A 14,512-nucleotide genomic window follows, 5' to 3' on the forward strand; every position below is an offset into this window, starting at 1 on the left:
GATGGACATTGGCTCTACACACATGATACTCCCATTTTTYCATTCTCAGTGCTCACATTTTTTGGCCACAAAAGGATATGTATGTTGGAATTGTTTGTTTGGGGGTGGAGGAAGTGGATGTTACGTTTATCACTCTCATATGGCGTTGTATGTACTTGTCCTGTTAGCCAAAAATCAGTACACCCAAACACTCTTACACACACAAGTAAACAAAGCTTGAAGTTACTAAGGCCATGCTTACACTATTACTTTAATCCCACATGAGTCCATGCTGCTACCAACTGAGGCTGCCTGGCTCTCATCTTTACCGCAGAGATGTACTCCTTCTCTGCCCAGTGCCTTCATGTACCAAGAATTCATGTAGCCAACTGGTGATCGAGTTCAGGGAACTGATTAATCTGGAAACTAATCTACATGCTTTTTGTCAGGTTGGTTTGTAATCAGATCAACTCATCAACTTGGCACAGCATCCAACCACATTGGCATTAATTCCACGAGTATCACAGTAGAAACAAGAGGACAGGGGAGTGGGTGGCCCTTTCAGCATGATCGGCTGCTTAGGTGTAAGCTCATATCTAAATTCTCCTGCTGATGAAAGAAACTTAGACACATACTTAAAACTGAGCTTGCGTCTCAGATGCTGAAAAGAGCTTTGTCATTCTTTTACCATTCTACTATAAAAAAAACTCTAACGTATTCTTCAAATCTCTACGAATAGGTTTTATAGAAGTGAAATTCTTTGTTTATGATGATTGTTGGTATAAGGTAATATTTGTATAGCAGCATAAAGTCATAAAATGTGGAAGAGTAGAAGAAAATGACCTGAGAGAATCATCTGACTGTAGTTCCAACAGGATACTTTCAATTCGGAGCCAGTTAAAACTCAGAACTTCTTTTCTCATTGACATTTGACATTTTGAAATTTGTTTCTAATCTGAGCTAGAATAAAACCAAATATTCCAGCAATTTCTCAAGGAATGGACAATCAGGAGGAAAAAACAGTTAAGAAGGGTATTGTTTCCAAAGATAACTTCAGGAGATGTAGAATATTTATTTTAAAATATATTCTATTCTATGGAAGTTCTCTTGCTTCATATTTTCATGTTATTTCATGATTAATCAATAGAATTATGCACTGACTAATACTGACATGTCATAATGTGACATATCATAATTTAAATATCCTATAATTCTACTGAAAAGTGGTATTTTAAAAACTATTAAGGGCAGTTGCTGCTGAGAATTGATCAAAATATCTTTTTTTCTCTCATGGGATAGTTTGATGCTTTGACACAGGAAGAAAGGAAGATAAAGTATTTCAGTCAGAACTGAGCAGAAGCTACTGTAAGTTACACTTAAAATAAAAGAAAAAATAAAATTTGTGATAGAATATTTGAACTGCATGTCAYATTGTAAGTACTACATCATTGGCAACAGCACATATGATACCAAGAAATAGTCTGGAACAACGAAAAGTACAAAACAAAATAGGATAAAAATATTCTGATGTATAATATTAAAGGTACATAAAATTAGATTATTTCCAAAAGAAAAGGTGCAGCAAGAGGGAGAGAGTGGCAATCCATTTCATTACGCTGTAAGCTTCTGAGCCCCAGTCTGACTCCACCTGACTGCTAAAAACCTTTTCCTTCAAAGCTGATAGGGTCAGTTCTGAGAAGAGCAGCAAACGTGGCTCTGAAAATTTCCTTTTCTTTCTCTCAGAAAAAGGAAGTAATAAAAAATATACGCTATACCAAGCTCCTCTTTTTCTTTTTTTTTTTTTTTTTTTTCTTTTTAAATCAGCATGGAAATAGTTACTCTTTTGGCCTGCTAACATGCTGGGTGAGAAGAACCAGTCCTTGCAGCAAAGCAGCACCGTCCCATGACAGCAGTGATGTTTCAACACCTTCCTGTGTCCACGAGCCAAAACCGCCCCCACCGCCCCGAGCTGCCTGGCTCTTGGGATAGCCGGCTGCCCCGCCGGCTCCACACCGGCCCTGGCGTGACCAGCCCAGAAGCCGCGCTTGCTGCTCAGCAGCACTTCTGGGTCTCCCCGAATTAGCAGTCCCACCTTCTCTCTCAGCTTCCCCCTAATCCCCTTTGGGTCACCTGGAATATACTGGGATAACACCTGACTAATTTGCCCCAGCACATTTAAAATGCCAAGGTAAAACTGAAGTCAATAAACAGTGTCTCCTTGACCTTTCTCCTTTGCCAGGGAATGTATCTATTTTTCACTTTGCCAAGGCTTCTGCAACGCACACACAAAAAAGGAAAAAGACTGACATGTCGCCCATCCACTCCGGTTCCACACAGTAATCAAACACAGGCCTACCAAAAAGCAGAGATAAAGCTGGAATTCGCAGCTGYGAAGTACAGAAAAGAGGCAAAACATCTCACAAACACTGGTCTCACAGAAGCGCATTTCTCGGAGAAGATAAGGCTGCAACCGGCCCTCCAAAACCGGCAACACGCGCTCACCAAAATAATACCCCGACACACGAGCGTTTGGGTGTTTTTTGTTGTTTTCTTTCTTTCTTTCTTTCTTTTTTTTTTTAACGGCGTGCTCAAGCCTTTGGGCAGACTGATCCCCGCAGCAGGGTTTATGCAATGAGGCTGAACCAGACCAGACCTCTCGCCAGGGGCGCGCAGAAGCACAGCGGCCACGGCGTCCCCAGGGGCCCCTCCAGCACTAACCAAAYCAGCATCCTGACAAATTAATAATAATAATAATAATAAAACATTTAAAAATTGAGGGGTATTTTAGATTCTGGGTAGATGGTAGTTCTCCTGGCCGCTGGTGGGGAGCCCCCTCACCCCAGGGTGGGCAAAGCTTCCCTCGTGGCCCCCCGCTCACCTCATGGCCGCTGCCCCGCACCCGAGGCTCTCTCCCCTCCAGCCCCAGGTGACTCCCTGAGAGCCCCAGCCACCCAGCGGGGAGCGCACTGCCCCGCTCCCTTCGGGCAGGGAGCCCCCGGCGAGGCCGGCGGCCCGGCCCGGCCCAGGGCAGCAGCGGCCAGGGCGGCCGCGGTGGCCATTTTGAGGCAGCGCTAGAGGCCGGGAAGCAGCCGCCGCTGCCACCACTGAGCCTCCCCGAAAGGGCTGCGGGCCCCAGGCCACATCCTGCTGCTGGCAGCTGCACCCGTGTGGCGGGGAGAGGTGGAGGGAGATGGGAGGCGTTTTGGGCACCCTCCGCCGCCGCRCCAAGGGGGACGGATGCCTCAGTGCCCGTGGCAGGGAAGGGTGCGCAGTCCGGGCAGCGCCCGAGCAGCCCTTGGCTGGGCGCTCGCTTTCCCTCTTTTCCCCTCTTGTGGGGAGCCTGAGGCGTTGAAAAGCCCATCCCTGTAAACTAAAGAAATTCCTCAGTGAAGAGCAGAGAGGAGGAGAGTCAGCTTCATCACCAGGTGAAGCCCCCAGCCATGCTCAGGATGGGATACTGGGAACCTGCGCCAGAGGGGGCTCCGCAGCCGGCCGAGCCCGGCGCTGATGTCAGACGGCAAAAATAACACCCCATGTCTCCTCTGAAGAAATGCGTGTTTGAAGCTGCAAGATGCAAGATCTCTTATCTTACCATTATGTTCGATTTAACAGGAAACCATTTCATTAATAACGCAGCAGCTTTATGGGAGAGGAGAGCACTTGCTAATGTCGTACCACCTCCCTGCAGGACAACCAACCTYACCCCAAGCGCAGCCTTCAGTAAAGAGAAAAGAGCCACAACCTTGTGGCACAACCTGAGAGCACCAGGGCATCAGGTGAAGGGAAATTCTGGCATCTGGTTTCAAAATAAGCAGTTAGTTTCATACCTTGATGTACCTATAAAGATCATATTAGTTACAACAGCACAGGTTCATCTGCAGCCTTTCATCCCAAGTCGTTTTCAGAGCACTTTATAAACTCACTCGCTTCTGCAAAATCGTAAAAGCACAGATGCACACTAACACATTTCTGCCCGCTCTCGAGGTGCGGCTACCCAGTAGAGGAAATGTATTTTTTTTTTTTYAATGCAGCAGTGCAAGGTGGGAGATTATTTAAAAAAAATTAACATGCCATTGTACATCTTTATTAACCTGGCTGGCTCTCAGGACATAGCAGCTTCTGAGTGTCCATACTAGAGGACTACATGCATCTCTTATCCAAACAGCCACAGCCGCATGGGCTGTGTCAGCTGCACTGACACAGGTTTCATGCAGGGATTAACAGGGCGCCCAGGTCCTGGCCGGAGAACCTGAGGGTTTCTCATGCCATCCTGCAGCCAGTCTCTTTCCAGACAATTTTCCACACCAGTGTGAGAGTTGAGTGAACCCTTCACAAGCCTGTTCCCTGTCGTAGCTGGCCAACTGTCAGCAGACTGTCAGCTCTTCTACAGCTCGCCGCAGAGAGCTGAGCAATGCAGAAATGRAGTCTCGTGAAATGACGACTGAGATGCTAGCCAGCTGTGCATAAGCTGGGAGGCAGTGAGTGGGCAGTAAGGAAAAAAAAAACAGAAAATACAGGCCCAGGGAGCTGTGGGAAGGCACTACAAGACTATCAGAACCTGGCTCAAGTTCTTATGGTCTCTGGTATCCAGATTTTGGTTAACTCTTTAGTGTCGGGCAAGCAGTTGGAAACTCTTTGCTTTACGGTAAAAATAAGGCTCTAATACATGTCTCCAGCCAAATAAGCATAGGTTTCAAAGATGCAACTGTAAGGCTGGGCCCAAGAGTTCAGTGTAAGGAAAGTAGCAGCAATGATCTGAGGTAGAAGGGAGTTTATCCTAGATTYGGATATCAGGTTATTAGATGAAAAAGCAAGATCCTCACCTTTTATGATTCTTGCCACTGGACTTTGTTCTGTGTTCTTACCTTCTTTAGTCCAACCCGCAGCCTCCCCATCTCCAGGGGTTTTCTTGGCCATGCCAGTTCAAACACATAACAGTCTGTCCTTGCTTATGCCCTGAAGGCTGACAAAGCTCTTTGCCAGCAAAGCGAGAGCAGTGGACCACACAAGGGCTTACAAAGTCAGGCGGATCACTCAGCAGTAGTAAATGTGCTGCTCTGGTCACCTTGACTTTGTCCACATTGTCAAAGAGGCTGGACCTGGGTCCATATTTGAGCTGGGAGATTAGTGGTGTGAGTTGGTAGCATCAAAAGTGCCTACAAAAGCAGAGGTTGAATATAAGCTAATCTCCTCCTGCATCTAACCTTGCCGGCCTGGAGAGCAACCTGCCACAGTCCAGTCACCAGAGAAAAACAACACAGAAGGAGTGTAAACAGGGAGTTTGGGCTAAAGTAGCAGCATAAGGCCTGAAATAAGCAGACAGTACGTACATTGTCTGTGTTTATTCCTTTTTATCTCAAACAATAGATGGACACCTTAGAATAAGAGTGCTGAAGGCCATAATTTGGCKGTTAGTTTTCTATAATTCATCTATAATTCATTTCTTTCCCCATTCCCTTTGAATATTTTTTTTCTGATTAGACCACTTGCCAATTTCAGACAAGTGGTTTCTCAAACTATTCATTATTTTTCTTCTTTGAAGTCTTTCTATTCTTCCTTCTTTGAAAAATGTCAAGTTTGGCCATCCCTCTTTCCCTCATCCTTCAGGRTTCCTCCAAGTTTGACAACTTTTCTTTCACAGACTCCCTCCCTTTTTCTCTTCTTACCTGAAGTCACCCTTTGCCTCCYACTAGTCCTCCAGGGAAAGGTTTCTGGAATGAATAAACTTACTTTCTGGTAATACATACAAAGCTACAAATAAATATGTATATAAATATAGATGACTACTCCTGCAAAGTGTCTGCTAAGGCTGTTCTTACTAGTGAGATGCAGCTGCATTTTAGAGAAATATAATCATAAGCAGTATTACAGGCTTATAAACATTATGGGTGAGGCTTATAAACAAGCATCCTAGAAACACAGCTTGACTTCTGCTTCAGAAGGTGGCATGCACAGCACCTTGTGCCTTTGTTCTGAGCTTATACCTCCCCCTTCATGCTTTTTCCACTTTCTTGCTGATAGCGGATGCAGTGAAGCTTGTCTACAGAAGCAACATCAGAGACAGCATGAAGAGTGGCAAAGACAGTGGGTAGATCTGGAAAAGCTCTGCATTTACAAAGCACTACATTGTCAACATTTGATGTAAGAAAGACCAGTTTTTATCATGTCAATGGGAAAATGGCGATCTTGTCTTCTTTCTTTCTTTTTTTTCGAAGGTCCACAGAAGAAGAAAATGCATTTCAAAACTAAATCCATGGGTTTCTCAAACCTAYGAGTGGAAACCTATCTCTCTCAAGCAGATGGCTGGTTGAAGGAAGCTAGGCAGAAACAACACCGTTATATTTAACAGTGAGAGTGATTAACTCTCGGGGGCTCTTGGGGGGAGGGGGGGAGGATTGGATTAGTTTTCACTGGAAGTCTTCATTTCAAGATTGTCTGCCTTTCAAAGCAAGAAGTTATGCCAAACCAGACTTGTTGGGCCAACTCTAAACAGGCTGGAGTGTGGCAGTAAGTGGAGGCTGTGATAACCAGTAGATTAAACTAAATGATCTAAGGTACCTTCTGGCCCTTAAACTGCATGACCCTATGAAGTCAGGAGAGTGCAGCTCTGAAGAAATGCTTCAGGAGTTGTTGTACATCTCATTTGATCTCCTCCATAATCTCTGCAGAGGACATTTTAGCAATTTTAAGACAGTAAGTTCCTCAAACAGCTCACTGGCCATGGAAGATGATGGAAGAGCTTCAATTAAAAGAACTGAAAAGAAGAAAATGATTCAGGAATGCACTGAAGAAGAGATGAGAGAAGTGTAGAAGAATATGTGAAAATTGTAATCTAATTATGGAAAGACACCTGGAACAGTTTGCAAGTCAAGTGAGAGCAAGTACATCTGAATAGCAGAGCTTCCTACTGTGAGAGGATTGATATATCCTGCTTGAAATGGTTGGTTTCCTGACAATGATGCTCAAATTATAAGATAAAATTGAACTTGTTTATGGTAACAAGTACTATAGAAATCCTACAGAGAAGTGGACAAAAGAATAAAGATAATCCAGACACATCCACTGAAATTCTGCCTGACMTGCAAGTAAAGGACAGAACTTTGAAAGATTCCAGAAACAAATAGCATCTGTTTATTTGAAATCAGAAAGAAATCTTCATCTTTCCCTAAWCATATCTACAAATGTGCAAACCTGGAGAAGTCAGCAGGCTTTTCCTGAAACTCCAGAGTTAAACCAAATTCTACAAGGTATTTTCAAGTAAAGGGAAAACAGAGCAAAAAGGAGAAAGCTCATTAAACTTCACTGGCCCACACAGAGAATCTTCTTTATGCCAAGAGTTGCTTTCTCTCTCTCTCTCTCCTTTTTTTTTTTTTTTTTTTTTTAATAATTCTGTTCCTAAAGTCAAGTTAAAAAGGTGAACTCTCAGTGAGAACTCCCAAGATTTTTACTTTTACCCAAGTCTGAGAAGAACTCTGATGTCATGTGGGTGACCAGCTACACTTTATCTTCAAGATTAAAAAAAGTCTTTGTCTTCAATAAACATTACTTAAAAATCCTTTAAGTTTGAAGAAAGCTCTGATTTTTGAATCTGGATGATATAAAGTAAGTTGCTCATCCTGCAAATTTTCAGGTATGTGCTTAGCTTTGTGCAAGTAAGCAATCAGAGTGAAATCARTAGTGCAAGCCAAAGTAAATACACATTCTCCCTCAGATTCAAGGAGAAACCAGTGACATAGGAATAAAATAAAGCATGTGCATGTGTTTCCAGGAATGAGTTACCTTACTGACCATCTGGACTTCTTAATTTTCATCCCCTCAAAAGTACCTTAGCAAATATTTTTGGTAAAATCATCAACTCCGACTGGAGTTGGCCATATTTACCAGTAAAAGAAGACACAACATTTCTGTGGATTCTCACATGAGGAAGACCACTATTGTACTTTCTTAAATGCCAGCATCTRAGGACCATGTAATTCAAATCATAATAACACTCAGAGAGGCTCTTGTTCTTACCAATTTATTTTCACAGTGCAATTAACTGGGAATTTTAGACCACAGCTGTTTTTAGAGTTCCCAGAGGTCAAGAGGAATGTCACGTGCACAAGTGATTATAATACCATGATTTATGATCATCTTCACAGTCACTGGCATCACTCATCTATAAGCGATTACTCAGTGCTAACGGAGGCTGTGGAGAAGCACAGACCTAGACAAGAAGAACTGCTGCGCTTTTCAGTAGTGATTCATCTACCTAACACAGAAAGGCTTTGGAGAAACCCTCCGCAGCCTTCTTCACAGGAGGAAGGGCTCGCCTACCCGGCCTTGCTAGCCTGCTTGTTGGCGCCTCTTCCTTCCCTAGCCTCGGCCTTGGGCTGTCTGCAGGGAGGCCATCAGAACAGCTCGATTGACGCAATGGGCTGGGAACCTCATAAGTGGCTTTCTCAAAGCTGCCCAAACCCCTCATACCCACATCATAACGTGGCACCAGCCAAACCACAGTACCCTCAAACTGCTCCTTCTCCCGCCACAGACACTGTGTCTCCTCAGAGGTCTCACGTCATACCCACCCAGCACACCAGCACGGAGGCACCGCAGCAAGCCCCAGCACTAGAGATGAGTCCCACTCGCTACTTGTCCTCAGCAAAGACCATGCCTGCCGCTGGCCTGCAGCTGCCCTCCACCCACACTGCAGTCCTGGCAGCACCAGCCTGTCCCAGCAAGCCTCTCTAGCCACAGTGTGGCATGTCACCTTTTTGTCGCGTGCAAGGCAATTGCTCCTAATCTTCCCTGTCCCAGCCAAGTCTTCTTCACACACCAGATCCTAAGCTGCAAATCAAAGGTCCTGCAGAGGTGCAAACCCAGCCAGCGCCACCTCAGCCCCAGTCAGACACTGGCTGGATCCATGTGGGAATGCATCACCTGCCACACATTGGGCAGTATCTGTAGTAGTACTTCAAGCACAGCTTGGAGTAGTTGTGCAATCCCAAGTGGTGCCTTCGTGCCTTGGGGACAGAGAAGGAGTCACATGTGAAGATCCATGAAGCACTTCTGGCTCTAGCTTACCCATTTACCAGCTGTGACATCCCCAATCTCTGCCACCTGCCACACCTCATTGTGATTTTTCCACCTATATTTAAGGCTAATTCTCGTAAGCAGTTCAGGCAGCTGAGGTGGTAGTCTCCATCTGGCAGGGCAGGTGCAGCCAGGCATGCATAAAAAGAAGGTGATGGAGGAGTGCTCTTGAGGAAGAGGTGAAGGCAGCAGAGGAGGAAGGAGAAGGGCACGCTCAGCACTAACGCTCTCTAACATCTCTATGCACTCCATAATCCCTATGGCATTTCAGAGGATCACAAAATGGGCCATAATTGTCAGCTCCAGTGCAGTCCACTCCTGCAGCATGCACCCAGCCTGATACAACCTCAGAACAACCCAAAGTATCTAACTGTACATTGAACAAATGCACATATATTTTAAAGCCAAATCTTGTGCCCATTAATCAGCAATTCACAGTCCTTTTGCAATTCCATAACCGCAGAATAAAGTTTCCTTTAGCAGCATAGCAAATATCTCCCAATAGCTCTGCCAGTATACTCAGCCTGGGGAGGAAAACTCTTTGCAGCTGTATCTCCTGATCCATTAAATCACTTTTCAGTGAAGCTTCACAAGGATGCCAGTCCAAGCCAGCAGTGATTTTGCCATGCGCTGGCAACAGGGACAGCACGTACCTTTCCGCACATGGACCAGCCATCAGATCAAAGTAGGGCCAACACTACTGACCTGGATGAAAGTCAGACTAGGAAATTCAGGGTGAAAGTCCCCATGAACAAGTAGCTGAATGTGACCCAACAAATCAATCTCCCACCTTCTAGCTCAGCATGYATCCTGCATAACAAATAAAGCTTCTGGGTCTGGACTTTCTTGAAAACTACTTTTCCAGCCCAATATTACGCAGATTTTCCTTCATGATGATAGTCGTCCTTTCTTTGGCAGGAATCCTAAGCTCTCCTAATGCAGCTCAGATGAATCTGACCAGCATCATGAGTGCATTGGTTGAATTTTCATTTCATTTATTTTTTCCCTTTTGGCTGGGCATCATTGTTATGTAAACTTTTTCATCAATATAGGGGACAGCATTATTTATAGGGGATTACAGGGATTACTAAAGCAAACCCTTTGCACTTTCCAGTGGCTGGTACAACTTGCAGTATCCTACCCTGCCTCATAGTTAGCAAGTTGGAGGATCAAACAATTTTGGTTTGATTCTCCTCCAGCATGCTGACACAGCAGAAGTCTTTTGTCTACACTTTGAGCAAGCTGGGCACAGACCCACCAGCTGTTTCCAGCACTCGTCTGTGCAAACATACAGATTGTTTTCAGGGGGAGGGAGAGATGCGCTTTGGTTTCTCTCCCCAACATTCCTCCAGCCTCTGTGGCCTGCACTTCATCCCTTCAGCTTCTCCATGCAGACCCTTTGCTCCTTTGTCGCTCTCCTCCATCATACTTTTCGCCCATCATGGTCCGTTATGACCACGGCTTCAGCCGCTTACAACTGAATGACATATTCAACCCATTCACCCCCTCCTCTCCAGCGCTATCAATCCTAGCATTTCTAAGGTGCCTACCTCCTTGACATTTAAGGAGTGAGTGTATTTCTTCCACGACATTCCCACCCACTGAGCGAGAGAACGGGAAAGATGCCCATGCATTAATAACACAATAAACATCCTGCTCTTTACATTTTCCTCAGTCATATATCTCCCAGACACAAATGCATACAGACAGTACAGATTATATACGACATTTCCATTCTACCTGTCACAAAAAACAGCAGAGCAGATGGCCTGAGAGAAAACTAAGCAAGCAGCTAAGCCTTCCTCAGCCTGCCTCACCCTACTGCTGCTTTYCAGGTAAATTACAGAGGGAGACTCAAAATTAAAGTCTTTTTTCTTCCTGTGTAATGTTCACATCAGCCCTTAGCAGAAAATTAAGCTAAACTTACCTCCTGACCACTACCAGCTCTGTGAGAGCCCTGCATATGCTAGACATTCCCCAAAGCACATCAACTAACCCACGCTCTGAAAAGCCATGTAAATCCTCCTCAACAAAAGTTCAGAAGACCTCTGCAAACTCTGCTAAGGTGGCTACAAGATTTCTCTTGGAAGACAGTAAATCATGATAGTAACTCAYGATACATCTGTTGACATAAAAGTCAGTGAGAGGCCTCTCACTGATTCAGTGGAGCAAATATTCCCCCAAACTATGCCCAACATAAACGTGTCAAAGACTTTAATAAGCCAGATTTTCTATGTGAAAGTTACCACTCTCCAAACAAGGTTCACTTGGCAGCCTAAGCACAATACAAAAATAACAGGAATGGAAACTCTCCTAGGTTTACAGAGAATATTACTTCCCCTTAAAAATGCTTTTAAAGGCAACCTTGAATACTCCAAAACTGGAATCTGTCAGTGCATCACTCCCCCTCTTAACCAGCATTCAGTACGTGGTGACTCTCCCACTCCTCCACAGTATTGCACAAATAGCTTTTCAAAGAGAAGCGGCATTAGCCTAAGGTAGTCCAACAGCTGCAGCCTGCGTGTTTTTAAAGGTCTATTGAAGCAGCACTAAGAAACCGACACTTTACATAGATCTCAGAGACTAACACGTTTTCAGTCTTTCTTTCTTGCAGTTGGGAAAGTGCATGTTTTGGCTTCACATCAACTCTCGCTGTTAGGGTATCTGAGCCTCAGAATTCTAGGAAAGGAGAAAATAATGATTCTCTTCTTAATTTCCCATATTCTATTTCAGTGGGTGTAGGGATATAGCACCCATCCTAACATATTTATCAAGAATATCATTCGCTATAGCTGTATTTTTCTGAAAGCTCTTCAGTTAGATCATGTATGAAAATCATTACAGCAACAAAGTTTGAAAAAAGTGAATCACAAAAGCTCAAAATCTAAAAGGCCAATAAAAAGAGTATCACATCTTAAAGAGTACTCATAATTTTTAAGCCAATGATTATACTCCATGAGTTCAAAGCATCTGTGAGGGGAACTTGCCTCATCATTCTTGAATGTTTATTCTGGAGATACTGGCAGTGTTGAACAAAACCTAAGAGCCACTCTGAGAAGTAAGAAAATGTGAAAGAACATAAAGTCTTAAGAAATTTTCTATGAAATAGTATTCCAGCAGAATTGCTTTAAGTTTTGAAGTCTTCCTTCTCAACAGAGTAGCAACTTACTAAATAAAAGCAGATCTCATTAAGTGGCAGGTGATGGGTCTCAGTGATCAAAAACTAGTTTAAACAGTAAAAGACTATGAGTCATTACAACTGTTACCATTCTAGTAATTCTTTGGGAGATTTTCAAAGCCATATAAAGAGTGTGCAGCTCTATGTGTTTGTTTTACCCAGCTCAACCTGCTGCTCCAACACTTTGCTCCTAAGCAGAAGTCAAGTTGAAAGATGGTTTTCGGACAGTCCCATTAAAACATTTACAGTGATAGAAATATTCTGCTGACATTGAGGATCTTGRAGGTCTTTAAGTTCACACTGTCAACAAATGGGATTTTGACAGACTATTCAGATGTAGCCAAGAGGCACTGACTCTGGCTCCATCAGAGCAAATCACTGCATGCACAAACTTCCAGGGGTCACATCAGTGGCTGCATCACATGTTTTGCAGAGTGCTAAGTGCTTCGACAGTGCAGTGCCCTCAGTTTAGTGAAGAAACCTCCAGAGTGCAAGATTCAGTCAAGTGTGAGAGAGGAAGAAAAAGGAGGCATTGAAGACATACCTAAGATCTTCCATCATAAAACCACTTGTGCTCATGTGTTTCCTGAAGTTAAGACAGAGAACAGAAAATTATCTGAGCAAGGGGAACTGCCAACTACTATTTTAATACTTACTCTCATCAGAGTATCTCCACAATCCTCAAACAAGTAAAATAAATTGGAGAATATAGGAATATAAATATTTCTCTTGCATGCTCGGGAATGTAACCCAAGGAGGGTAGAAGAGCTTCAGTATCAGCTTCTAAATGTATCTTAAAGTATAGGAAATAATTCAAATTATTTAGGATTTTAGGAATGCCAACAGATTTTTACATTTTAGCTATTTGAGAAATCAACTGTCAACTATCATAAAGGTGAACTGGACCCCAAATACATCTGAAAACAAAAATTTCCCTTTCTCTGAAGGGGGCATCTATGACCATTCAGGCCATAGTTACTAGCTCACTTTCTTCCTTGGCATAATTCAGATTGTTTGCTCAAAACCAGAATTGCTCAGATCTTCTGATACAATCCAATGCCCATTCCAAAGTTTACAGTTATTGAAAGGGAATGTGCATACATGTGAAGTTTCCTGAAATAGCTAACTACTGGTCTGGGCGGCTGACTGGGCTAAACAAATTGCAACCCAAGACTCCTTTCTTATCCCCCCCCACCACCCTACCCCCTATTAAAAAAAAATTATGTTCATATTAGAAACTATCAATTATGAAGAAAATAGTACTCACGGTTGTGAGCCAGCTATTCAGCAGACCTTTTATAAATAAATCCTGCTGCTGAGAAAGTATGAGTGCTTATGAAACCATGCACAAGTCCTCCAAATGTTTCTTTGCTTGTGGCCATTGGTTTCAGTGGTATTTCTATCCCAAAGGCAAAGAAGATTTTTAATCATCCCCCTTTTTATGTTCAATACTTCAGAATACACAACAGGATTGGCACCATCTCCYTATGTCTTGCATTGGGGCCGGCTTTCTCTCAGAGCTGGCACTGCTACGTTTCTTCGGCACAAAATGAGGCTGCAAGAGTCTCACTAYGGCAGAACCACTCTTTGGGTGAATTGGACTAAGGACTCCAAGTCTTCCTGCTCTTGAAATCCACAATCTTCTGTCAAGATCAAAAAGGAGCCCCACAGAAGAGAGAGGCCTCTAACAGACCTGAGATCCTAATTCGCAACAAATAATGTCATGTTTTTAACATTAAATGCCCATCTCTAATTAGCATGTAGGGTTTTCCTACAGAATGCAGGCCTCAAGCTAGAAAYTAGAACACACTAGATGCAAGATTTATTACTACCCTATATTCTAGAATCAGGAATTGAATAAACATACATTTACATGTTTATAGCCTCTGCTGACATCTTCATTTTCTAAAGTTCAAAGCTTACATATTTTCCTTTCTATTCAAATGGAATTCAGGGCCTAAAGTCCTACACAGAAGTCAAGTGTTTTAAGCTACATGTGATATTTTTTTTTCAGAAAATGAAATACTAGAGTAACAACCTGTACCATTTTTGGTCTCCTAAACCAAAAAAAANAAGAAAGAAAACTTTGAATAGCTTGCACATTTGGTGATACGAAGGAGAATCTGTCTTGTTTTACATACAAAACATCAATGGTTTGTCTTTGTTGTGCAAATGCGTGGGTGACAAAAACTGCAGAAGCATGGTATCACAAGAGCCTGAAACCCTAAAGGAGGATGGGATTTTTGGTGAGACTCTAAACTATAGGCTTTTGTTCTATTTCAG

Source organism: Rhea americana, unplaced genomic scaffold, assembly GCF_003343005.1.
Source record: "Rhea americana isolate MKP2758 unplaced genomic scaffold, rheAme1 scaffold_130, whole genome shotgun sequence".
Lineage (NCBI taxonomy): Eukaryota > Metazoa > Chordata > Aves > Rheiformes > Rheidae > Rhea > Rhea americana.